Source organism: Peromyscus eremicus, chromosome 4, assembly GCF_949786415.1.
Source record: "Peromyscus eremicus chromosome 4, PerEre_H2_v1, whole genome shotgun sequence".
NCBI classification, from domain to species: Eukaryota; Metazoa; Chordata; class Mammalia; order Rodentia; family Cricetidae; genus Peromyscus; species Peromyscus eremicus.
The window spans coordinates 143,619,122-143,632,125 of record NC_081419.1 but is presented as its reverse complement, the minus strand read 5'-3'; the positions used below and the strand labels follow the sequence as shown (position 1 = coordinate 143,632,125).

At 45.4% G+C, this 13,004-nt stretch overlaps 1 protein-coding gene across 2 annotated transcripts in view; it reads right to left on the bottom strand.

The window, feature by feature from the left end:
- Tshz2 (teashirt zinc finger homeobox 2) overlaps positions 1-13,004 on the bottom strand; it is a 456,244-nt gene that overhangs the window by 61,419 nt on the left and 381,821 nt on the right. The window lies entirely within an intron of this gene.

Here is a 13,004-nt window from a genome sequence, read left to right as displayed (position 1 = left end):
GAGGACTTGTGTTTTAACTCCCCTTCCCAGCCCTTGTAAAAGTAAGGCATGGCCAGGAGTGCTGTGTCTCCAGCCCTGAGCGGGTCAAAGAGACAGGAGGATTTCTGGGACTTTTTTGGTGAGCCAGATTAGTTGCTAACAGTAAACTACAGATTCAACGAAAGGTCCTATCTGAGGGGATAAGGCCGAGTGTGATGGAGTGGGACACTTCCTCCTGTACAAAGACATGCAAAGGCAGACGTGCTGTGCACACACTTGCACCCACACCCACACAAATTAAAAAGTTAAACATGGAGGGAACACTGTGGGGAAAAAAAAAACATGGAAGGACACAGTGGTGCCCACCTTTAATCTCAGTACTCAGGAGGCAGCCGCAGATGGACCTCTGAGTTTGAAGTCAGCCTGGTCTCTATAGCTTGACCCAGGCCAGCTGGGATGACATAGTAAGACTCTGTCTCAAAACCAACCAACCAACTAACCAACCAACCAACCAACCAACCAACCAACCAACCAATCAATCATCACAGAACTTTAAGCTTTAAAATTTAATGTTAGAAATGCTGAAAAAGGTGGGCCATAGAGATGGCTCATAGCTAACAGAGTCATTGCTCTTACAGAGAATGGAGCTCCATTCCCAACCCCCATACCAGGTGGCCTGCAAATCCGATGCCCTTTTCTGCCCTCCATGGCATTCTCTTGCGCATACCTATACATACTTACACATCATCAAAAATAAAATAAAGCTTAAAAAAATAAGAGAAAGAATGTAGAAGACCATTGATAGCCAAAACATTATCTTGGATAATAGGTTTTGTGGAGTTACTCCGGCTAGATTGATTATTTATTTGTTTGTTTGTTTTTTTTTTAAAGTCTTTTCGACAAGGAAGTATTCCTGTAATGATTTTACCTTCTACTATTGATTTTCCAAGGTGAAATCAAAGTGTGTAACTGTTTTGTGGGTGGATCTTGCAGATGCCAATCCTCAGCTGAGCTGACATGTAAAGGGAAGTCTTAGGCTTTCATAATTACAAGATATTTCCTTAATAAACCTTATCTGATCCTTTTCCGCTAATAATTATATGTAATTATATTTACATGTGAGAACATTGCATACTAATGGAGAGTAGGGCCCCGAGGACTTAAGAGGGTTTATGGAATGTCTGACTAGATACGGCCCATCATTCCAGGGCATACAAAGAACGTGGAGAGAAAGGAACGTGTTCAAAAGAAACCAGAGCGATGGAGAAACCCAACACGTTCATTAATTGATAATATTTTTGTTAGGTTGTTGGTTTCAAATGTCTTTTAGTGCTTGCACTTGAATTTAAATGTCTGAAAGGAACGGGTATTCAGAGAAAGAAAAGTAATTACACCCTGTAATTCTGATTTAATTACAAGGAAATAGATGTAACACGATGTGGTAAAAGTTATGATGGGTTCTTTAAATGATATATGTCATTAACATGTTAATTGGCATGAAATCTGAACTCACAGCCAGAGAAATCATAGGTGAAGACAAGGTCAACTCCATTACAGGCGGGATCAGAATGAAAATTCCATAAAAGCATTTGAAGCTTGATTCTGCAATGTAGTTTTTTCCCCATTTGTGTTCAATACAAAGAGATTCCAGTCCTGCCCTTAAAGAAAAGAAGGAAAAGCCTGTTCCTAAAATGTTGGCATGGCTAGCTTAAACTATTGGGTAGCCATAAAGTCAGGGTGAGATTAAGTTAGAGAATGGCTTTTCCTCCACTCAGAGACCAGGCCATGGCTATAAAAATCGAGTCCTTTCCACGTCTTCACATAACGATGAGGTGAAATGCACACAGATTTTGATTATTAAAAAACTTGCTATTTCCTTGAAGACCTATGGGGGATCTGTTTATTTTATTTAATTGTGATGTTTTTGGCTCATGGCTGGGTTAGTCATCAAAACAGGAAACGATGCCTCTTTATCCAGCAGAAGAAATTCGCCACGCTAGAATGAGCTTGCTGGTAGAGGAGGGAAATGGTTGACTGCCTGAAACTCTTTTGTTCTGTGTGCCCCACCACCCCCATTTAAATTAGATGGGTCTATTTATTTATTTATTATTTAGTGTGTGTGTGTGTGTGTGTGTGTGTGTGTGTGTGTGTAGCCACAGCATGCCTACATGTGTGTATATAGAGGCCTGAGGACAACCTCTGTTTTTACCATGTGAGTCCCAGGGATTGAACTTAGGCCATCAGGCTTGATGGCAATCTCCTTAACCTGCTGAGCCATCTCACCAGCCTGTGAAAGTTTCTTGAGGCAAGTCTCAGTGACAGAATAGTAAAAACCAGGAGCTCTGTCAGGAGAAGAGGATGCGCAGCAGGATGAGGGCAGACTTTGTGAGTGTCTGTGACAGCCGAGGTGGATGGTGCAGGCTAGGGAGAGCAAGCACCCTGATTGCTACGGTTCTGGAGTTAGGCTCCTGGCACTGACACTGAATGACGTTGTGGTTAATGTTGATTGCAAGATGGACAGAATTTAGATTCACCTAGGAGGCAAACCTCTGGGCATGTCTGTGAGAGATTTTCCTAGACTGGCAATGTCAGAGTGTCTGAGACTCGTGTCTGGTGCAGAGGTCGACCACACAACCTCCATCACTTTAGGCTCGTGTCTCCAGACATCACAGGACTTCAGTGCATACCTGCTCTCAGAGGCCAGTCACAGTTACTTGAACCTAAAAGGCCAGAGAGACTCAAGAGCCCTCAGAGCTAGAGGTAATGAGAAAAGTAAGGCAGCATGGACTGTGCAATCAGCACTCTACAGTGTTTACTCAGCCTGTGCTCAGCACTCCACAGTTATCTCCCTGTGGGCGTTTGTGTCTCCTGACAAGGGACGCCTCTCTCATGGTCTTTTCTACAAGCATTGATTTTATATGCTTATTTTTGGAGGTAAAGTCTCACCCTCTAGCCCAGGCTGGCCTGACCCTCACTCTAATCCAGCATGGTCTTGCACTTGTGATCCTCCTGCCTCAGCTCACCAAGTGCTGGGATTGTAGGTCTGTGCTGCCACTTCTGGCCAATCATTGATTGAAACAACAATAACACAGCAATCAGACTCTTTCTCTGTCCATCAGAGCACCCTCACTTCCTGGGACTTTCTGAGAGATCAGGTCAGTTTTCTGGGACACCTCAGAGGATCAGGGTGTGTGGTGTGTGTGTGTGTGTGTGTGTGTGTGTGTGTGTGTGTGTGTGTTATGGTGTGTGTGTAAGCAGAACTGAAGCACCGAGGACCTCAGTACTCTGTCACCCCATCCCTCCTCCCTTCAGGGAGGGCCATCAGCTCATTTTATCCTTAGGTGTTCCTTGACACCTCACTTTACCTGTCCTCATTGGCTCGTGCTCTGGGTTTTCCTTCAAGTTTCTCAAGCAGAAGCCACCTTGGAGAACCACAGTTGTCTCCCAGCTTCCCTCCCCGATTCCCAGCACCTCCCCCCTCCCCCCATGAGCACCCGCCTTCCTCACCTGCCACCACAAAGACAAGAAGGGCCATTCATAATTTAAGTCAGCCCTTTCTTTCTTACATGCACCAACATGTGCCTGACGCTGGGGGAAAAATTGAACTCTCTCTCCCAGGACACACTGAAGATCAAGCGGCATCTCATTAGGACGCACTTCAAAGACTCGCCCTTTATTTCCATACAAACAAGTTTAAATTATTGTGCGTGATTCTGCTGTTAGCGGGGACTCTGATCCATTATGCATGATGCCTTACCGCTCCGATCATGAACAATGGCGAGCATGCCATTAGCCTTCTGCTGGAATATGCTAAACCTTGGGAGTGGCCACGTTATTAGGTTAAAGTTCTGTCATTAATTATTAATTATATTTCTTACTAGCTAGAGTGCTCTGGAGCATCAAACAGGTATTGCAAACTTGGAATTAAGCACAGCAGAATGCAGGCTGAAGCTACAATTTCTTTATTATTATTTAACGTTCATTGAGCCTTCACTGTGAGCAAGGGACCATGCCCAGTGCACACCTTGAGTGCACTGAAACCTCACCATACTGCAACATTTTACATACGAACAAAATTGATAATTAGGGAGAAAGCCAAGTTGTCTATGGATTAAATGCATAAATGATATCAATTTTTGGGACTGTAGATACTTCTTGTCATGGTTTGGGTCTGAGACATCCTCTATAGGGACCTATGTTTGAACACCTGGTCTCTATCTCTTGGCACTATTTTGGGAGGTGAAGAAACCATGAAGGATTGGTGGAGTTGAACAATAAGGGCAGTTCTTTGAAGATGATACCTGAGCTCTGACTTAGGTCTAGCCTCTGCTGTCTTGTCTGGTTGCTATACAAAGACCTCTACTGGATGCTACCACCACTACCACACCACCACCACCACCACCACCACCACCACCACCACCACCACCACCCCACCATCACCCCACCACCACCACCACACCACCACCACCACCACCACCACCACCACCACCACCACCACCACCACCACCACCACCACACCACCACCATGGTGGAGCAGTCTGTCATGCTTTCTATCCATCACAGACCAAAAGCCCCTAAACCATGAGCCCAAATCAACCTTTGAGTGGTCCCTGCACAGTATTCTGTCACAGTGATGAGAAAGGAAAGGGATACACTCCTGTTGTTGTCCTTCCCCAGAGCCCACACCATCCTGTTGGTGTCTGAGGAGCTTCTGCGGAACACCTGTCATTTAGGAAGCAGGTGTTTTCAGTCTGTTGTGCCATGAGCAAAGGATGCTCACTTGCCTGGAAGGGGAAGCTCTTTGCTCAAGCTCTGGGTTTGGCCCCTTATGTCTAGGCTAAAGCCATCTGTCTTCCTGAGTAGATTAAGCTGACTACCATCATGGTCAGGTGTTTGGAGAAGAATCTATTTGACTTCAGCTCCGCCTCTGGGGGCTCATTAGAGAGACTGATGTGCTGTCATGAATTGAATGCGAGAAGTCCTCCATGGGTACATGTGCTTGAACACTTAGTCCCCAGCTGGTGGCGCCGTTTGGGGAGGTTGAGGAACCTATAGGAGGTGGAAGCTTGCTGGAGAAAGTATGTCACTGGGGGTGGGCTTCCAGGTTTATAGCTGGGCCTCACTTCCTGCTCCTGCCAGCATGCTTTCTCTGCCTGTTGGCTTGCCTTTCATGTCATGACAGACTCTATCCCTGTGGAACTGTGAGCCAAAGTAAATGGTTTCGCCTTAAGCTGCTTTTGTCACAGCAACAGAAGAGTAACTAATACACACGCTGACTCTCACTTGCTGATTATGTGACCTCGGGTGAGTTACTTCCTCCTCTTCACTAACGTTTGCATAAAGGGGACACATACCTCACTCCTTTCAGATCATCATCACTAATAAATTAGGTAATATATGTGAAAATAGTACCTTGCACTAACATTTCTTGGATGAATCCTTCTAAGATCATTAATACCTCCCAACACACATGTCTCTTCAGTGCCACATCATCGTGTGTGTTGGATCTTCTTTTGTGCATCACCTCTTCCTTTAACCTTTGACTGATGGATCAATGGGGTCAGAGTTCATTTTAGTCTTCCTGTCTGGTCTGTCACAAAGGGCAGTAGGGAATGGTGTGTCCACATGGCCATGCTCACAATTTAATGGAAAATGTGTTGCGATGTTTTATAGAAATTGATTACAAGTACTGTCTTGTATTCCAATCTCAGAACATTGAGAAACACTTGGAGGGGAAGTTTGGCTCAGGTCACAGCTTTTATTTGTAACCTCTTGATTCAGCTGATGTCAAATCCAGCTTCATTGTCAAGACAGGAAATGCTGGGGTCCTCTGGAAAATGTCTTAATAATCTCTACATTATTTATTCAAGATACTTGGCTAGCTCAATGGGGAATGACTTTTTCATTTGGAAACTTGTTGTAGAATGCCCTTGACAGGAAATGAACTCAAGAGGCCTCTGTGTAGAGATGGATCTGGGCTCTCTGAGCACACTCAGCCCTGTCCAGCATAGTATTTTTCTCTCCCTCTACCTATACCTGAGTTCTGCAGTCCCCACCCATCACTTCTAATTCCACAGGTTCATTAAATTCCACCTCAGAGTCACATTTCTCTTACTCCAGAAACAGTGTGGATACTATAATGTTTTGCTATCATAACCATGAACTAACTTTCTTTCTTTCTTTTTCTTTCTTTCTTTCTTTCTTTCTTTCTTTCTTTCTTTCTTTCTTTCCTTCTTTCTTTCTTTTTGGTTTTTCAAGACAGGGTTTCTCTGTGTAGCTTTGGAACCTGTCCTGGAACTCACTCTGTCGAACTCACAGAGATCCGCCTGCCTCTGCCTCCTGAGTGCTGGATTAAAGGCATGTGCCGCCTTTCAGAAGTGCTTTCTCACACATTTTGCACCTGTCTGGTTACACGTGAGCTGTCCTCACTCTTCATCTTTCCAGCTTCTATTTCACGTAACTGAATTCTCTATCTGAACGACCCTCAGTTTGCACCTTCCCCATCATTCTAGTGTGCTACACACAGCTTTGTCCCGCCTCTGTGAGGCTCCCAGGCTTTGGGAGGAACTGGGCAAGAGGATTACAAAAAGAAGCTGATGATTCCTTCACCTACGTCCAAGGAAGGCGCAGAGGGAGATGAGTGGGAAGAGGGAAAAGAGGAGCATTGCCAGGGGAGGCTGGGCTTGGACGGGACTTTGGAACATTGTGGGGGCGAACGGTCAGGGACAGCTGGCACTTCCTGTGGTGTGCGGCTGTGGACGGTGGATGACTAAAGGAGCCTGGGGAGGGGTTTTAATGAGTAGCTGTCCATCCTTTCGGCATTTTGAAGGATGCTGCAATTTTGGCAGAATGGTTTGCAAGTGTCTTTTCCCATTGGCTGTTCATTCCTCCTGGGTACCACTCCCTGGCCCAAACTGACCCATTCCATCCAGTCTCTGCTTGTTTTGGAATTTACAAATGCATCTTCCAGAGCCTCCAGCACATACCTACTAGAGACTGGTCTCCACTGGCATCCTGAAGGCAGATTACCCTCGAGGCTTTGCTTCCATCTGGACAAGTCAGAGTAACCTACCCATTTCTTATTTAAATAAATGTTGCCACCTCACTCAGAGAAGATCAAAAATAGAAAGTTCAGCTGCAACTCAGGATAGTGACTAAAAGCTGGATGCCTCTTGATAAGCCCAGCTCCCCAGATGTCTGACCAACCGGCTGCCCTAAAACCACAGATTATGCAGGAAAAGTCACCTGGGCGGCACACAGTCAGAGCACAGAGCGGAAGTCACCTGGGCGGCACGCAGTCAGAGCACAGGGTGGAAGTCACCTGGGCGGCACGCAGTCAGAGCACAGGGTGGAAGGGCACGTTGTCCTCATATACCACAAGCCATCGATTCAGCTTGGAAGCCGGGAATGGTGTAAGCTGGGAAGGTTAAAACCCGGGAAGATTCAAATCTCTCAGCGCCTCTGATGCTTCGTCTTCGTTCCTGATCTACTAGAAGACATGAAGGGCAATGGGCTCCCTTCTCCTGACCGGTGGAACTAGACAGTATGAGTGTAAGAAGAGATTGGATGAAGTCCCTGTCCCCAAGGTGACAAATAGTTTTGAGTCAACTCTGGCCATTGGTAGCAGCCATGTGGTCTTTACCTTTAGGTTGGCCTTCCCTCCCCACATGCCAGGGGATGCCTTGGCAATCTCTGAGGATGTTTTGGTTATTATAATGAGTGGCATCTGGGAGTGTTGGTGCCATCCTAGGGTGCTTCTACACACTATGGGGCACAGGATAATTTTCTACAACAAATAATTGCCCTACCCTAATGCTGATAATGTCTGTTTTTCTCTGAAAGATTCTAAGTCTAGGTCTTCTTTGATGCTCAATAGCAAACAAACAAACAAACAACCCCAAACCCTACCATGATTGATTAGTGATAGCTGTGTGAGGCCAAGAGAAGGAAATGGAGCCCCAGGTAGTTTTTGAAGGCACAGGGCAAGCATGCAGACACAGGATGGGGTTAAGGTTTTTTCTTTCACTTAAATTGCAAACTTCAAGGGCAGCAGCTGTGAGGGTCTAATTCACTGCCACATCCCCAGAGTCTTGAACGGCATCGGCACAGGCAGACACTCAGTGTACGTCTGGTGAATTAGTGTACTGAGTTGCTGCAGGAACAGTGGAAGCTGTCCTAGCACTAAGCACTTACAATTTCTTTGCATGTGTGAACTTATTTTAAGTTTCAATCATACAATGTAATAACAGAACCAATAAGAATGCCCAAACACAAGGATATTATCATTTCCCTGAGAATGGTGCTTGTCCCTCTTCCCTTTCCTCCAAGCGTCCTCGGGAGAGTCTGTCCCAGGACTTGCAAACTGTTCTGAAAACCACAGCTGCTCAAACTAGAGGACAACTGACTGTGGCATGGCACAACTCATACACTTTCAGTATGACCTCGACCTAGGGCTCAGACATCTCAGAAGACAGGCGGAAAGACTGTAAGAGTCAGGGGCCAGGACATCTGCTGCGAGACCATGTCTTCTCCATATGACAGGGAAGCTGCATCCCGCAAATCTCAACAACGTGGTGGCTTACACAAGACCTGCACGTGACAATATCAGTTGACATAGCAGCGTGGATGGGGAAATCTCACAAGAGCCCATCCCTAGATGAAGAGCTACCAGGATCCATGATCCCCTGAGAGAGGGAGCGTTAGTCTTCTCCAGGGATGAGTCCCTTAAAAGTTACCTAATCCCAAGCGGTCAGCCCTGAACACATATGAGCAACACAAAATGGACTCAGTAAATACACAAATTATAACAATAATGAAAGGAGAAGAGGAAATGGGAGGACATGGGAGCAGTTACAGGGTAAGAGGGAGGTGTGGAAATGATGTAAATACTGCTGCTGTAGTAAAAAATTGAATTAAAAACAAACCCAGTTCTGAGACTCATTCACCTTGCTACAGTTGTCCTTCAGGGGTCGAGCACTTGCCTTGTATGTGCAAGGCTGTGATGTAATCCCAGAACCTCAAAAAGTACATCCACTTAGAGGATGAGAGGGCAGGCTTGTCATTCACACACCGTCTACACCTTCCCTTTCGTAAGTTAGACCAAATCACCCACCTTTCCCACCTCACCTGAATGGATGTGAGACAGCCCCACAGAAGCAGTGGACTACTGAAATGATCTACCACATTTAAAAAACTCCTCCAAAGGACTGAAAAGACTCACTGTAAGCCATAAACAGTGCTGAACTTCATATAATCATCTCTCAGTTCTCTCCAGAATATATGTTAAATTATCATTATTACTACAATGAACAACTTTGTTCCAAAAATATATACGTGAATCTATATACATTAAGACGAGATTCTGAAATATGAAACTATTGGATAAAACACAATCATTACCTAGAGGGCCAGAAAAATGGCTCAGCAGTTAAGAACACTGGCTACTTTACCTGAAGATCCAGGTTCAATTTCCAGCACCTGCATGGTGGCCCACAACCACCTGTAACTCCAGTTCTGGAGGATCCAACCGATTGTTGACCTCCCTGGGCACTACATGCGCATGGTTCACAGACATACATGGAGGCAAAACACCCAGACACATAAAATAAATTAAAAACAAAAACCCCAATAAAACATAGCACTTATCCTATTATTTTAATAGTATTATTTAAATATTTAGAAGGCAGCATCTCTAAAAATGGTGGCCATGACTGTAGGGTGAAAAGGGCCAAGGAAAAAACACCCTGACCCTGACCTGACTCCAAGACCAGGGCTTGAAATCACACCAATCTCTGAACTTGCCTGAGAATCAGGCTGCAGAATCCCATCAATCCCTGAGCACGAAATCCCACCAATCCCTGGGCTTGTTCCAGAATCAGGCAACAAAACCCCACCAATCCCAAGCCACCTGGGTACCCCTCCCCGCAAGCTCCGTAGCCTGTTCAGTTTGCTGCTGCTTCTCACCCTGGAGGCAGCCACCCTCCTGGATTCTTTCTTCTCAATGACTCTCTTGAGTAAGGTTTGTTGTGGGGTGTGACACTTTTGCTGGAGGGGGCCCAGCTGTAACAACTTTCCCCAGAGCCAGAGGGGAGCAGAACTGTAACACTTTCACTGGGGAGACTTTCTCCTAGCAGAGCAGAGTTCTCACACTTGCATTGGGGAAACCTTTCCCTGGAGCATGGGTGGGAGCTGCTATGCTTATGGTGACTTCGTGGTATTTCTTGGCTCCCGACTGCCAGGATACCTTTCCATCCAAGGTTCAACGCTTACAATTACTGTCGATCAGCAGCTGGTAAATTACTGTTTCTAGGACATTCTACTTCCGCTGTCTTTTTTTTTTTTTTTGATAAATAAAGTTTTATTGCAGCACAGCCTTGCTCATTCATTTACTTATTGTCTATGGGTATTTTCATGCTATGTGGGATCTTAGTAGTTACCATGGTAACCATATGGCTGGCAAAGCTGAAGATATTTACTATGTGGCCTTTTATAGAAAAAGGTCACTGGCTTCTGCCGTAGCTAAAACCTATGGAGAAGAGATGATTCTGGCAGAAGTTTATCAGGACAGGTGTCCCAAGTAGAGGTGTGTGGAGGGGTACCCGAGGGAGAGGAGGTGCAGTAAGGTACGTTGAAGGGAAAGGGTGCAGGCTCTCGATTTCTTTCTCTCTTGTATAGAGGGGACAGATGTACAGATGGTGTTGAATAGGTGCTTTCTTGGGGTGTTTGTGGTGGGGGTGGACACGGTAATGCCCACCCACTCTCCTTTCTCCCTTTACCTGGCTTTTCAGGGCTCTTAGAATTCATCCTGGGTAGATACCCCCCCCCCCACTCCTGTGTACACAGAAAAGCTGTTCTATTATTCAAATTCTCCAAGATCAAGGATGTGAAATGAAGGCTGCCCCTGGCCCCATAAGACATCCAAACAAATCTCACGGCTTCCAAATGTGACTGTGTCACCCTGGGATTAATACCGAGTAATCCAGTTCCAGCATCAAGACAGCGAAAATAAGCATTTACTCTCCCGGAAAATCATTTTATACTGATTACAAGTTGTAGCCTGTCACTGTGACGGGAATTGAAAATGTGTACATTTGCGAGGTTAATACTTCTCTCTAAAGCTGCTTTCTCCCCCGCCCCCACCCGCTCAAAAGGGACAGAGCTGGAAGTAAACATTTGTCCGGAGACAGCTGCATACTGACACACGAAGTTCAAGCGACCTTTTCATTTCCTCACTTTACTCGATCACACCGCAACAGTGAGAAGCCAAGTATTTGCAGCCAGTGCCGTTCATGTTTCAGGCTAGATCATTTTGTCCTGGGGGTTGGCTCTTAGCACGGAAGGTCTCCAGCTTTCAGCCTGTCTTGTACTCAAGATACCACTCTAACCTTGTCCTTAACTGTGACAATGAATGTGCCTATGTTAAAACCACAGGCACTTGAGACACCACTCGAACCTTGTCCTTGACTGTGACAATGAACATGCCTATGTTAAAACCACAGGCCGGACAAGTTCAGTTTGTAAAGTGCTTGAGACTCGAGTTCAGATCTCCAGCACCCATGTAAAATGTTTCATGTGACTGTGAATGCCTGTAATCCAAGCATGAGGAGGTAGAGACAGGAGGATGCCCAAGACTCCGTGGCCCGACTGTCTAGCTAAATCAGTGACTTCCAGGTTCAGGGAGAGATCCTGTTTAAAAAAATAAAGGTGGTCTGGATGTGGTGGGACATTCCTTTAATCCCAGTACCCAGGAAACACAGGCAGGTAGATCTCTTCGAATTCAAAGCCAGCCTGATCTACATAGTTCCATGTTAGCCAGGGATGTGTAGTAAGATTCTGTCTCAAAAAAAAAAAAAAAAAAAAAAAAAAAAAAAAAAAAAAAAAAAAAAAGAAACATGAAAGAGAAAGACAACCTATGTTGACCTCTGGCTGCCATATGTACACGCATCTACCGTTGGGTACCCACACACGCACACAAACATGAGCATGTGCACACGTACACACATACTAAATAAAAAATAAACAAGCATACATTTAGAGGTGTTGAAACCGGCAATTAGCCAAAATAAGGAAGTGCACTCAATGCACTGTGGCTGCCTGCCCACCCCCCTGCTCCGCCTCCATCCCTGCTTCAACTCTGCCAGCCCAAGGTGTGCCAGGCGTCTCCAGTCTGTGAGTCTTCTCCACGCTGCTTAGTTCACTCAATTCATAGAAAGTCACCGCCTCCAGGAGGCCCTCCATGGTGATGTGGAGTCAGACTCGGTTTCCCTTGTACTCTCATCACATTCCCGACAAGCGATGCTGACGCAGCCCCAAAGTCATGACCAGAACGAAAGCCTGTAGCAAAAGCACTTTTGGAAAATCCCTTAAACCCACCCCTTCCACTCATCATGAACGATTCGTAGAGTTGACTGTCCAATCATCTTGTGCTAATGTTTGAGAAGTACTGAGCTGCATTAAAGGCAAGCAGGCAGGGCATCTTTACCTACTAACCCGGACCTTGGAATCCTTGCCCCTGCCCTTAGAAAACGTTCAGTGACCAAGGAAGCTGTGGTCGTGCACTCCACACATCCTGGCTTCTCTGCAAAGTTCACTCTGTCTGTCTTAATTAATTAGATTTCTATAATCTCGTGTTGATGGGATAATTGACCATTGGAGACTTAAACTAGGTGGTGTTCTAGAAACATCTAAACAGAGCCTCTGCCTGGCACGTAGTAGACACACATTTTATTTTATTTTTGCACTGGGTTGGGCATTGAAGCCAGAGCATCACAACCTGAGCAACATCTATCTCCAACTCCTCTCCACAGAACCTATCTCTCTCTACCATCTATCTATTTATCTATTTATCTATCTATCTATCTATCTATCTATCTATCTATCTATCTATCATCTATCTATCCAATCTATCCATCCATCTATCTATCTATCTATCTATCTATCTATCTATCTATCTATCTATCTATCTATCTATTACCTACCTACCTACCTACCTACCTACCTACCTACCTGTATATTTATCGACGACA